Source organism: Acromyrmex echinatior, chromosome 6 (genome assembly GCF_024713525.1).
Source record: "Acromyrmex echinatior isolate Ae372 chromosome 6, ASM2471352v2, whole genome shotgun sequence".
Classification (NCBI taxonomy): domain Eukaryota; kingdom Metazoa; phylum Arthropoda; class Insecta; order Hymenoptera; family Formicidae; genus Acromyrmex; species Acromyrmex echinatior.
This window is the reverse complement of record NC_141857.1, coordinates 13,867,831-13,882,538: the sequence shown is the minus strand read 5'-3', so window position 1 is coordinate 13,882,538 and position 14,708 is coordinate 13,867,831. Positions and strand designations below refer to the sequence as shown.

Here is a 14,708-nt window from a genome sequence, read left to right as displayed (position 1 = left end):
CTTTACAACCGCTGCTGTGCTACTTGGATAAGCTACATAAAATAATTACTGTAGGGCGTGTAAAAGTGTTAGTAATAATTTCGTAATACATAAGTGTAGAAGAATAGTAAAGCACGTTGTATAGCAAAATACAACTGCTTTGCTTTTGTATCCATTGTTTAGTTTGTTGTCCTGTATATCCTACCTGTTTGAGATTTACGACATTTGTAGCAGGCGGGATTTATGCCCGAAGCGTACAAAGTGCGCAGGTTGAATTCAGTGCACTAAATGCAATAAACGTATTACATGAAATATGTACCTTATACACTTGTAATATACGTAGTAAGATTGTAATTATTTGTTACTTTATATACAATATATATTTATCATTTTTATTCCTTGATAAAATTTCGTAATCGTATTTTATAAGTTATTGTCACTTTATAAGCAATATTTGTAAATTTTTCATGAGCCATATATACCCTCCTTCCCGTAATAACCGCATATTCTACCTCTATGGGACAAAAATGCAACAAAAATGCGAAGTTCCAAAACCTTTTCTTTTTTTTTTAATACAAAAAATAAGTATTTCGGATTTCTAATATTTTTTTCATAGTAGTAGACAGTACAAAGTTTTTACTGATATAATAACAATATAATAACGATAAACGGGCAAATAAGAGTCGATTTTTTTTTAATGTAAACGTTTTAATATTGTAAAAGTTAAATACACACACAGAGTGTCTCTTAAGACATGGGTCGGGGCCACATTAAGGGTAGAGAATGGATCAAAGGGAACAAAAAATTCTTATACCATTTTGAGATATTCGCTATAGTTTTCGAATTAGAAAAGAAAATGTCTAAGCCAATATGCGACGAAGCGCTCCTTCCCTTTCTTTGCGCGCCGCCGCCGCCGCCGCTCGAGTATGGGTCGTCCTACGAATTCGCGCGGCGCGGCTTAACTGCATATTGACTTAGACATTTTCTTTTTTAATTTGAAAACTATAGCGAGTATCTTAAAATGATATAAGAATTTTTTGTTTCTTTCGATCAATTCTCCATCCCCAATGTGGCTCCGATCCATCTTAAGAGACATTCTGTATAATAGAATTTAAAAATAGTATTACATGTTTCAGCTCTTATATTGAGCCATTTTTAGATATTATCCTCCTCTTGCTTTACATTAGTTACCATCGTCAAAGAGATAAAAAACATAATGTAATGTGTTCCAATTTATGTAGCGATCTTAATGACTATTACATAGAAGATGTCCAATACTCATAAACGATAAGATAGTTACGGAATTTCATGATGTTCTTATCAGAAAGATAAAATTTATTCGTCAATATATAAATAATTTAATAATTCTTAAAAAAAATTGTCTTTTTTATATTTAGTAAAAAATAAGTAAACAACATCATCTCGATGAAACACTCATGATTGCAGTTATTGTTTCGTAGGATAAACACTTCGTCAAATTTATTTAAAAATATATAAAATATAATGACAAAAATGTCAATCAGATAGTGTTGATAAATATATTTCACAGTCCATATGAGAACGAATTCTCCAGAAATATTATTTTAACGTTATGTTAACCATATGACAAACCGTCACTATCTGAGGAATGATTAATAGATTGACAAAACGATTCAATAAGAACAAAGTCAAATTTAGTTTATAATAGATATGTACGTTTTATGAAGATCTTCGTTGTCGATTTGTATATTAAAACTGTTTTTTTGTTTTTTAATATTCAACATCCAAAAATTAAGCTTTATTATAACATGGTTCTTTATCTAATATCTGGAAATGGTTATTCCAGTCAAAATCTATTATACATTATTTCTATGTTCGGTGATTACAAAACGGATAGATATTCCAACGAATATGATTATGGTGTTCTGCAATTCTGGTTTTAAATTGTCTACTTCTTGTCCGATATATGCATCACAATCGTTGCATATGATTTTGTATACAACATTGTTCTTTGTAAGATCTGGTTTAGAATTCTTTTGCACCTTAATAAATTTATTCAATTTATTTGAGCTATAATACGAGACTTTAATGTTCTCCCTATTAAATTTATTGTCGGTTATCGATAGAACAAATGGTACAGTGAATCAAGATATAGCAACGTTTGATTTCTGATTTTCATTATCACAATCATGTGCCGCTGCTCCTCCACTTGTATGCTTCTGATTCTGTCATTGATTGTATCAAAAAAACGAATCTTAGGGGATAATCATTCTCAATGAGTATGTTAATTATTAATGTGAGATTTTTTTTGGTAAAATTCCGAGTCAGACAATAGTAAAGTTCTGTCAACTAAATTAAAAATTATCCCTCTTTTCTGGGAGATAGGACGATTCGAGAAATAATTTAAAAATCATCCCGAGAACGTTGGTTTTTGATATCAATCAAAGGTTAGATGTTCTATTTTGATCATAACATCAAGAAAGTTTGAAGAATCTGAATCAATTTCTAACATGAATTGTAGTCATGGGTGAAAAGAATTAAAACAATCATAGAATGCATTAATTTCAGAAGAAGAAACAGCAGCAAATAGATTGTCGACGTACCGATAAAAGAAAAGAAATTGACTATTATAAGTCAATAATAACGTTTTCTCTAATTTTTGCATTACTAGGTCTGCAATGGGCAACAACGGAGATCCCATGAACGTACCGAAATTCTGTTTATAAATAGTATTATCAAATAAGAAATATGTTGAATCTATAATGAACAATCGACCATTTAATCGTTTATGAGTATCGGACATGTTCCATGTCATCAAGATCACATAAATTGAAACACATTACATTATGTTTTTTATCTCTTTGACAATGGTAATTAATAGTAAAAAAAGCGAGAGGAGGATAATATCTGAAGATGGCTCAATATAAGAGACAAAACATGTAATAATATTTTTAGATTCTATTATGTATGTATTTAACTCTTATTAATGTTTATATGTTCATATTTAAAAAAAATCAACTCTTATTTGTCCGTTTATTGTTATATTGTTATTGAATTTGTAAGAATATTTGACAATTTTATATTATTTTTACTAATATAGTCCATTTGTCTTAAAAATAGTAAATAATAGTTAATAAATCAAGTTTTTGTTAGATACGACAATATACCCTACCAAAAATTCTTAATATTAATAAATATTTATAAGTAATATAATAAGTTCTTGTAAGATCTTATTAGTAGTGATCTTATTCTTTGTATGAGAACATATAAAATCTTTCGAGTTCTGAAAATAATATCTTTTGACAATTATAGGAAAAGATCTTGTGAAACCTTAATCGGTTTAAGATTTTTATAGAAAATCTGTACATGTCTTATAAGAAATAAAATTTAAATGTTTTAAGGTGGCTCAAAAATACAAAATATAAATAATAGGAAACAAACAGCCACAATAGATGTTAAAACCAAAGTCATATATTTAAAATTATCATATAAGAACGTAGACGTTTCAAGACTTGGCCATCATCAGTACATCAAGATGACAAATAAAGAAATACAAAAAATTAATTAATTAAGCAAAAATCGGTAGTCAAAAGATGGTAAAACAGTATCAAGATGACAAATAGAAAATATACATAAAATTAGAAATGATTGATTAGAATAATGATCACTAGTCAATAAGATGATAAAAGAATTTTCCAATCGCTTATGGTACGAGTTAATCGAATAAGATGAAGTTCAGAAAATGAAATTAATCAAAAATTTTAACGCTTCTGATAAATAATCTGATTCCTTTTTAAAGGAAGAAAAGAGTGGCATCAGGTGAAAATACGGAATTTCCAGATTCTATTTAAAAGAAAAGAAAGCGTTAAATTATTAAATAATTACTAAATAATTTAAATTTTAAACAATACAATAATTATTCATGAAAATCAATATAAATTCATACTCGCTCACCACATATTTTTTGACGCAAGTCCTCGCAAATGTAACTCGGAGTAAGTAACACAATTTAAAAAAACAGAACAATTTGAACAAATGGTAAGAATCACTGCTGACAAAAATTTTGGAAGACCATAACTCGCAACAGTATTTATATATTGTGAAAGGAAAGGAGAGGGAATGATAGTGGAGAGAATAAATGTATATGTGGGTAGAGGGGCTTTTTTCTATGATTGTAGGTAGGGAGATTTTAGAAAAGCGTTCTGTATCTATGTTTGTTTAAACCTTTTTCTGTCGTTTAATATGTATCATCTCGGAGACCATCCTTTTATAATAAGATTGTTCTGAGTAAAGAATGCTAATATTATTCCAATCGTATGATCGTGATCAAGTTGTGATGAAAGATAACAGACAAAGAATTGTAGGTTTTTTGAAATCGTTTATGTGTTCTTTTAAACGCGTCTTTAATTTCCTTTAGTTTCCCAACATAAGAATAATTGCAATTATGACAGTTAATTTTATAAATAACATTTGTTCTTCTTTTTTATTATAATTTTGTCTTTGCCTGTTTTAATGAAATAATTCATACAATTCATTAGTTTGTAAGCTATATTGAAGTCAAATTTTTTTATAATAGATTTAAATTTTTCAGATATTTTATTGAAGTAAGAAATAATAAAATACTTTTTAGCAATCCTGGAGGAATCCGAGTTGGGAATATCTTTGTGTTCCTTGATATTTTCAAAATTGAAAGACAATCCTTGATCCTGTTATAAATAATAGTTATAAATAAAAATTCGAATAGGTATTCATTATTTTGGAGAATATTAATTAGAGAAATGATATTATTCTCATGAAATTTTGGATGAGAAAGGAATAGAATTCTGTTTAATCGCCCAATTACACTCCCTTTTGTGTTCAACAGGATGATTAGAAAAAAAAATTTAAGTATCTTCCAAAATTTGTAGGCTTCCTATAATTGTGAAAAATAATTCTCCCATTTTTGATTAACAGTTTCATGTCAAGAAAATTTATTACTCCATTATCGCCATATTCGATCGTAAATTTAATTCTTTCGTGATAAAAATTAAAAGAGGATTGTGTTAATATGCTTGTTTAGAGCAATAATAATGTCATCCACAACGATAATAGAGTGGAATATGTGTGGTTAGTGTCTTAAATATGCTACATTCCAAATCTTGTATTACCACATTCGCTGGAATTGGAGAGACAGGAGATCCCATGAGCAGACAGAATATTTGTTCGTAAATTTCATCATTAAATTAAAAAAAAAGTAGACTTTAGAATAATTGAAATAGTTATTTTAAACTCGTGGAACGGTATTGTCATGTTGTTGCATATCGAATCTCATCTTTCCAAGACTTTTTAAAGCTAAATCGTGAGGAATATTTGAATACATAGAAGTAATGTCAAATGAAACAATTTGATAATTTTCTTGTAATGACATACCATTAATTTTTTTAACAAGATCGAAACTGCTTTTAATATAACTAAAATTTTTTTAAATGTTTTTATCAATAATGTCTTTTAGAAAAGTGGCCAAATTAAAGAAGGGACTGTTTATGCAACTGACATCATTCTTAAAAGATAACCATCCTTATGCACTTTAGGCAGCCCATAAGACCTTGATAGATCTCCGATATACAATTTTTTATACGTGGATTGATCGATATACCCTTTAGTTCTCCAACGTGTCAAAAATGTACGTATTTCCGTCATCAATTTGCTAGTAGAATCTTTTTTTACATCATGTATCTTTATCAGACAAAATTTCGTATATTTTATCATTATAATCCTTCAAATTTAATATTACAGTAGTATTGCCCCTATCCGCTCTAATAATTAATAAATCAGGATGATCAGCAACAAATTGATTAAATTCTTTGATCCCTTTTTTTATCAAATGGCATTCGAATTATATGAAAAACTAAATTTTATATTTTTAAGAATATGTATAACCTCTTTTTTAATAGAATTCTTTATTCTTTCAATTAATTTAGATAAATTATTTTCGATATTTTGATGTATTCTATTGTTTTTTTTCTTTATTTGTAATATTATTCGGTAGATTAAAACGTTGACCTAATTGCAATATAAATTTAGCATTCTCAGGAATATCAATACTGCTAAGGTTGATCAACCAGTTGTTGTTTATGTTATTTAATTTATATCAAAAACAAATTTCTCCAGACTAAAATTTATATGATTTATATGTGCAACAATAGAATTATTCTCTCTAATTTTATTAATTTTAATCGGAACAAATTCTTTGAGATAATCTCTAATAAGCGGTTTTTGTAATGGCAATATTATAAGTAATATTTTTACTATTTTCATTATGAGTATCCATTTTAGCCGATCTTAAGTTATCGATTTTTTTATTAATGTTGTAATAATTCTATTGTCAAGGTCATGGCTCTGAGTGACAGGTTTTAGGTAGCGGTCATTCTTCGTTAAAAAGTTATTAACAAAAAAAGTTCAACTATACATGTATAACACGAGAATTCCCTACTTTAAAATATGTTTGCTATTCATGCACTGTAGGGAGATCAGAGTCGAAGGTGAAAGTCGTACGTCTCTTCGCGGGGGAGAGGAACGTGAAACTCGAAAGTGAAAGATATTATTTATCCTCCTCCTCTCTGCAAAGGGTGCACAACTTTCAGCCGAAACGACTATCACCAACCCTCCCCCCTGTAAAGCGACGCACATTCCCATGACTCTCATTCCCTTACAGTACATGTATAGCAAACATATTTTGAAGCAGGAAATACTCGTATTATATAGTTATATGTATACCCATGTATAATGGCATATAATAACCTAATCCTAACCGTAGCTAGGTTAGAGTTAAGTTATTATATGCTATTAAACTTTCCGAATATTTGTTAGTATTTCTGAAAAATGTGGTAGGAATAAAACGTTATTTAAAAAATTTTTTTGTTAATAACTTTTTAATAAAAGACGACCGCCACTTATAAAAATATACTCATGGGTATATAATAACCTAACCCTAATCCAACCATGTACCATGCTGGAGATGGGCGCACCCTCTCGGGGACTGCCGCCCATGCGATTGTGGGGTCTTCGCGCCTTTCGCACGCTGGAGTGGATGTTCTCAAAATAATAAGTGACACTATTCTACCGAAGGAAACATTAAGGTAGAAGAGGGGGACATACAATTCTCCGATGTCGGTTGCGGACACGGTCCAAATGTTTACGGACGACGGGTGCCGATCTCGGCAAATCCATGTATGTTCCTCCGTACTCGGGCAAGTCCTCGTATGACGCAATCCAATGCTGTGCGGAAGAAAGGGGCCGTAAGCCGAAGAACAGTAATGCTGTTGATTTGCGGTCCCTTTCAAGAATGTCTGTCTCGCGGATGGACGTCGAGAACAACAAGACTTTGCGAGGATCGTAAAGCGTAGGTCTTCAACTAAGGTAATGAAGAAGAAAAAGAAAATCGTCGAGTCCTCTCTTGATAACCCGATGAGTTTGACCCAAAAGGCCGCCGTGGAAGAGATCATATCTCTTTTTCCGCAGATCCTTAGGGCGGTCGTAGTCGAGAGAGCGACATAGCAGTGCACTTCCACGATGAAGGGCAACCTTAGAAGGCGCATCATCATGGGAGTGCACGTTGTAAAACAGGCAATACAAAAGCTTGTGGCAAACTCAATTAGAGTCAGACGCCCTGAAAAGGAATTCGAGAAGGAAATCGTACAGCTTTGTAGGAGTTAGCCGATATCAGGACGGACCGAAGGAAGATTTTTTTTCTCCGCGTTCAACGATCCTGCGCGTCGGGACGTCCCTAATCCGTATAACGGAATCATCCTTGACGCGCAAGGAAAAGGCTGTACAGAGAGGAGCCCTGAACAGAAGTGACAGACCGATACAGTAAGAAAAAGAGAAAGAAAAGGAAGCGCAAGAGAAAGGTTCCTTCTGGCACTCCTCCTAGGCGTTCCGCTGTTACGGGTATGGATGAGGGTGTACGAGGTGATGACACCGGGGACCGAGGGGCTGGTCCTTCAGCCCTCACGATCCCCGCGGCCTCTTCATCCCGTACAGGTCTCCGGCGCACCCTGATATGCCAGCGTATTCGGACGCCTAGAGCGACAGCCGTTTTGATTATGCGCAGTAAGGATAGTCACAATAAGGATACGCTGAAATCAGAGACTTGGCAAGGAAGAAGATCAACTTTGCCGAGCTTGAAATTATGGACACGAGGATACGTAAGGCCCAGTCGGACGCAGGGGGTGGTGTCCCCCCAGCGCCCGAATAAAGTCGAAGGTGTCAAGCACCGCCCGGGGTCACGTCGTCTCTCAGACGACGCCATAAAAATCCCCGGGCGGGAATAGAAGTCGGCAATAAGCCGACTGGCCTGAGGGACTCCCAGAAGTATGCTGCACGCGTTCCTGGGAGTCCCTCATGCAAGGCCAGGTAAGGACACTCGGAGGGATTTTAGTGGGTGCAAGCCCCACATAACCCCGGGCTCTCCCCCGAGGCTCGGGGTATGCGTCAGGCATTTCCCCTCCGTTATCAAAAAAAAAAAAAAAAAAAAGGCCCAGTCGGACGATATCCTCGTGAAAATTCCCGGCGAGGGATCAGGGACCAAGACTGAGGATGGTCTTCCGTGATAAGGATTAGATCTCCGTAGTCCGTTCGGTACGAAAGTAGATCCGACTCCTGGATGTGACAGAACAATCTGTCAGCAATGGAAAGGTGAGAAAATAAGCTCTTGGAGGCCAGGTCCCTCATCGATGTCAGGCGGGAGAACATCAGGGTGGAGCATGCGTTCTAGACGGGGCGGAGTGCTCCACTCTAATGTTCTTCCACCTGACATCGATGAGGGACCTGGCCTCCGAGAGCTTATTTTCTCGATATGGGTAATGTCCTTCCACTCTTGCCGAAAAACTTGTGAGGGAGGGACGTCTGCGACTGGGGTGGTCATCTGCCAGTGTCCTTCCTCTAGTTAGGCGCCACCTCCAGTGTTTCCGATGCTTGGCGATTGGCCATACGCGGACCAACTGTCGTAGCGCAGACAGGTCCCTCCTCTGCTTTAACTGAAGATGAGAAAGACATAAGGCTTTTGGGGGTGCAGAGCCAAACCGCGCTGTCCAGTCTGTGTGTCGCGCAGACTAAGCACTGACCACAGGGCGGGCTCAGCGGAATACCTTTTAACGAAGGGGCTGATTCGCGGAAGGAAAACGCGAATACAGTATTAGTGACTGATCGGGGAGCTATTGTCCAACCGGAGATGATTGACGTTGACCTCCCAATAGCTAGGATAAGCCAGATCAACGTTAATCATTTCAAGCTCGCGCAAGACTTAATCGCACAGATATACGAGGAAGAAGATTTGAGATTCGTAGCCTTATCCGAGCCCCATTCTATTCCTTCCGACGGGAGATAGTGTTCGTCCTTAGACATGTCTCTGACTTCTGCCATCACGTGGCAATGGTCGCGCTGCGATTTGCCGTGCACTGCACTGGAGCGTAGCGCGAGCTATGTGACAGTAGATTGGGGGGAAGTGGTGGTCTTCAGCTACTACTTCTCCCCAAATAGGATGACTTAGGAGTTTGAGCGGGGCCTGGCTGACTTGGAGACATGTGTCTCCAAATACGCCGGCAGGCCTACGTTTATACTGGGCGATTTCAACGCTCCTGCTTGTGGGATAAGAGCGATGAAAATCCTAGAGGGGAAATTTTACTGGAGGTCGGACAGGCTATGGCTCTGGCTACTCAATAAGGACTTCGTCCAGTCATACTGGTGCAGGGGAGGGGCAGATCTTGTATGGACATATCTTAGACCACTCTTGGTGCCGCTAGGCACGTCCGTGACTGGCGAGTGGCAACCGAGATAGAGTCTGACCATAGGAATTTACTCATGCAGATGTATATCGGTGACAGGTCCCCTTATTAGGACATCTAGGAAGTATTTTCCTAGATGAGCGATGGGGAAGTTAAATGATGATCTTTTGGAGGCTGATTGAAGGTCTGGACTCCTCTGGCGGAGGATGGCTCCGCGGACCGTTGGGATGGTGAATGACACGCTCAAAGAGTCCGATCCGTGAAGTAGAAGAGGAGGCCCCCGAGAGCCTATTCATTACCATCCATATAAGGTGGGGTACCCTTTAGTGAAGGTTCTCTCTCCACAGGGACGGTGAAGTAGATTGTGCGGGCTCTCTTTACCCGGTCATTGGGTATGAGCCCATCTCGATCGCCTAGAAAGAGGACCTGGCGGTTTCTGGCGCGGAGATCCGAGAGGCCTATGCTGGGATTCTGTCTGAAGGACGCCTGGTCCGGATAGTATAACCGAATGGGTTGTCAAGGGAACGACGCATATACTCGCCGATATGTAGGCGTGCACGTTTGGCTCTTTTCGAGAAGGGCCGCTTTCCTTCTAAGTGGTCACGAGGCTGGTCCTCCTCAAGAAACCGAACAAATCGGATCTTGTCTCCTCTTTGTGCAGGCCTATTTGCCTGCTAAATGAGGCAGGCAAGCTCTTTGAGAAAGTCCTATGCATGTTCATCTGGACTCGATGGGCGATCTTTCGGACAGCCAGTTTGGCAGAAGGGTCACTCGACAATAGATGCAATTTGGCGCCTGAGGGAGTGAGTTGACGATAGTGTGCGGATAGATATAGAGGGACGGTATTTAATTCCCTTCCGTGGCTTATCGACTCAGCCCTGGAGTTCAAGGGGATTTTGGAATATCTCAGGCAAATATTGGGCGACTATCTGCTTGACAGATCGCTCTGTTATGTAAACCGTGATAACTCTCTCATGAAGTCATCAATGACTTATGGCGTTCTGCTCGGTCTTAGAACGGATCTTATGGAATATAAGGTATGCCTCGGTGGAGCTGCTTCACTTTATGCTACATTGATGATATCCATTGTTGTGACAGATCCCTCTTAAGGAGGCAGTAGTATGGGCGGAATTGGGGATGGCGGTGATCGAGCCATTGAGGATCTGGGCCTCATGGTATCGTTCAGCAAGATGGAGGTGATTGGAGGCTTTCATGGCCGACGATGTCCCTGAGGCGCCCTTTGGGAGAGGGGAGAGGCACCTTGAAATACCTAGAATTAGTTTTGGATTCGAGATGGATCTTCCGGGATCATTTTTGCCTCCTCCTCCCTAAGGTTCAAAGGATGGCCGCTATTATTGGCAGACTCACTGCCAATATTGGTGGGCCGAGGGAAGGCAGGCTTCGGGTCTACGCCCCGGTGATCACGTCAGTGGTCCTTTATGGCATCGATTTGGATGCAAATCATGGCCAGGAACCGGCGCCGGTCTTTTATGGTGGACCAACTCCAGCGATGGCTGTCACTCAAAGTCATAAGAATGTCGTCTCCCACGAGGCTGCCATTCTGGCAAGTGCGATACCTTCCAGATTTGTGGTGGATCACCTGAGGCGTACAGACCTGCGCAAGAGAAGGATCATCCGAAGAGATGGTTTTATCCTGCTGAAGGCACGGGACCTCATTTGTAAGGTAGAGTTCCGTGAAAGATGGAGGGAATACTTACTCCCTCAGAGACCCGAGCACACAGAAGCCTCACGTACCGCATGACTTAGGTCATCACAGGTCATTTTGAAGCCTGTATGAAATAAGACGCTCCGGTTCGCCGCATATTATGTGCGCATTGTAAGGGGCGGTCGACACAGCTGATCACACGCTGCTATTTTGTCTCTCTTGGGATGACTGGCGTGTGGCAACTCTACGACACTCTGAATCTGGACACGTCTGATAGATATTATGGCGTAGTTGTCAAAGCTGTTCTGAACTTCTCGCGATCATGGACAGCCTTTACGGACTTTTTTGAAATCGTGATGAGAAAAAAGGAGCAACCAGAGCGCGAGCGACTCAGACTCTGTAGAGGCGGTGGGCGATTTTTTGTTTCTTTAGGATCCGATAGCTGAACAGCGGAGACACGTAAATAGAGTATATAAATTATAATTAGGTAAAATTTTAGTTTTTAGATTAGGTTTTATAGGCAAGGTACCAGATAATTGGGAAAAGAGCTCATGCTCCATGTCTTGGGAACACCTTAATAAAGTGTCGGGTAGATGGTCTCGGGATGCTCTCAATTAGTCTTGCGATAGTGCTGGTACAGGGGGAGTTTTTAGCGAGATAGGCGATGATGTCCTATGAGGAGGAAGCGGACCCATCGAACCCCGCAGAGGATCGGTCTCTGAGCGTCTTCTCGTCATCCGATTAGTTCTTTTGAGAGCATCTTGGATTGACGGGCTTTGAGAAGATTTTTCTCCTCCTCTCGCAAAAAAAGGGTAAGATTATTATATACCATTAAACTTCCTGAATATTTCTGAGTATTTCTGAAAAATGTAGTAGAAATAAAACGTTATTTTTATAACATTTTTTGTTAATAACTTTTTAACGAAGATCGACCGCCATTTAAAACCTATCAGAAGTTACTCAAGGGCACAAGGTGACAACATATGTCAAGATCAAAGTCATCGCCGAGATGTCCCTTAATTTGAATAATTACCAAATTTTATAATATCTTATATGAGATTACATAAAATTACATAAAATCTTTAAGATCTTAAAAGATTTCAGAAATTCAAATAAAGTCTATAAATAATTTATAAGAAAATTCATATACTGGAGAATTTTTTATATCTCAGGACTGATAATATTTAATATTATATAAGTAGTAATAGGGAAAGTGTGGCGTGTCAAAATATTCTCCCTCCACGCCACCCCTGGGTCAAAACAAACCTCCTCCACGCCACTCCTGCCAATAGAGCAATTAAATGAATCGTTCTTATTGGTTCGCTCTATAGCTGACAAAGATCTGATTGGTATGCTCCATAACTTCCCACAAGATGATTAGAAAAGTGAATGGTAGAGAACCTACAACAAAGTGGAGGGTGAAGTCCGGAAAAAGGTGAGTGAGAGATTGGGATCGTAGTATTTTTTGTCGTGGGGAGAGGGCAAGGCACGAACAGAGGACACGAATAGTAGATAGTTTTATAAGAGTCATTTTTTGTTGGCACGATCCTATGTGTCTCCGACTGTGATGTGTTTTAGTGAAAATGTTTTTTTAGTATTTATAATGAGATTTTTTAAATTTTCGAGACTAGGAGACTCTTACTTGAAAAAAAAAAAGTAAAAAAAGGAACGAATATATTCGTTCCTGTCACGGCATGGTCTCTTGTGTTGATTCGAGCATTACTCCAAAGAAAAAATTATTTCTATACTTTTTTAATATGTACATTACATCTAAATCTGAAATACCAGAGGAAGAGTATCTATTGTATTATAAAAGGGAGCAAGGTTACGAGTAAAAAATAGACAAGAATTTATATAAAAAGAACGTATTTATATAAATTCTTCATTAGGAAAATACATAATTCAATTGAGTAAATAAAATGAAAAGTTTTAGAATAATTGGACACAAATTATAATTCGATTCGTAAGAATTATATGAAAAATTTCGTTATAACGTAATGAAATTAATTCTACAAATATTATGTTAAAATACGAATCGAGAAAAATTAAGTCGTTAATTTGTGTACGCACGTGCAATTTCGTTGTAATTATCTTTTAACATTAATGTTATGATTTTATGATTAACATAATTTACAGACAGTTTTAGTTTAATTTCTTTAATTAAATATTGTGCACATTTATCGACATTATCAGACAGAGATTCTAAATGTTTTAAATGTTTACATATTTTACAACGCTTTGCAATCCAAAGAACGTAGTTTCCTGCATTACAATTACCACTGATTAGATTTTTCGTTTCTTCGCCAGTGGTATTATATCCGATGTTTTCTCTTTTTCCCGAAGATCTCCGCTGCTATTTCCCATAAAATGAGATTTTTCTTCTTTATATCTTTGCTAACAATATTGATTTTGCATCGTAAGATGTGATAAAATTGATTAGGATATTTCTTGACAAGAGTTTGATTTCAGTTCTGTTATCACCGCTTAAATACTCCTTCATGAGATCCTGTTATCTACAAACTGTTGCCATCAGTCTGCATCGAAATAAATTCGATCAGCATTGTTTCCAGTTAATTTTACAAGAGGAAAATTCCTTCGTTTGTTCTTTATAATCCCACATCTTCGTATGAAAGTTATTAAGTTCATATGTTGTCAATAACATAATGTGAAATCGAGCGTTTTTTTCCACATCCTCATCATTGCGCAAACTGATTGAGATTTTAATAGAATCGCGGATTCACTTCTCCGAATATTAATGTCTTTTTGCTCGGCCATTCCTCTTCTGCGAAATATTGTACGACATAAATAGTCCAAAATGTCGAACGAAAATCCAGAAGTACAACAGTTGTTTGCTCACAAAATAGTCGCTTCGCACAACGAGACTCGAATGAAGCAGCGTATGTGAAGCACTATACGAAGCAATTTGTGTTTATATACTTCTCAAAAATTAACAAAAAGAAGAACATAAAACCACAGCACAAGATATTCTTTGTGATATTTAATATATAATTACATTTATAAATAATTTAGACGTTTCAGCAACAATCTGGCCATCTTTAAAGTAAATTACCATAACATATCCATAAAACACAGAATTTACATAAATTTAACATTAAATTCAGCAGTCATAAGTATAAATATACACATTCTTTCCTCTTGTAAGAGTACATCGTACGCAGTCGTGGGAAGTAGAGGGGAGGGATATTGCATTCGTGTGTTACCATAAGGAGAGGGAACATTCACTGTTCGAATAAATGTCCGCGTTGCAACAATAGTAGACGTTGCTGTCCTACGAACAGCAGGATGTAAATACCGTCAGG

At 37.1% G+C, this 14,708-nt stretch overlaps 1 protein-coding gene across 6 annotated transcripts in view; it reads right to left on the bottom strand.

The window, feature by feature from the left end:
- LOC105154230 (uncharacterized) overlaps positions 1 to 14,708 on the bottom strand; it is a 242,674-nt gene that overhangs the window by 132,968 nt on the left and 94,998 nt on the right. The window lies entirely within an intron of this gene.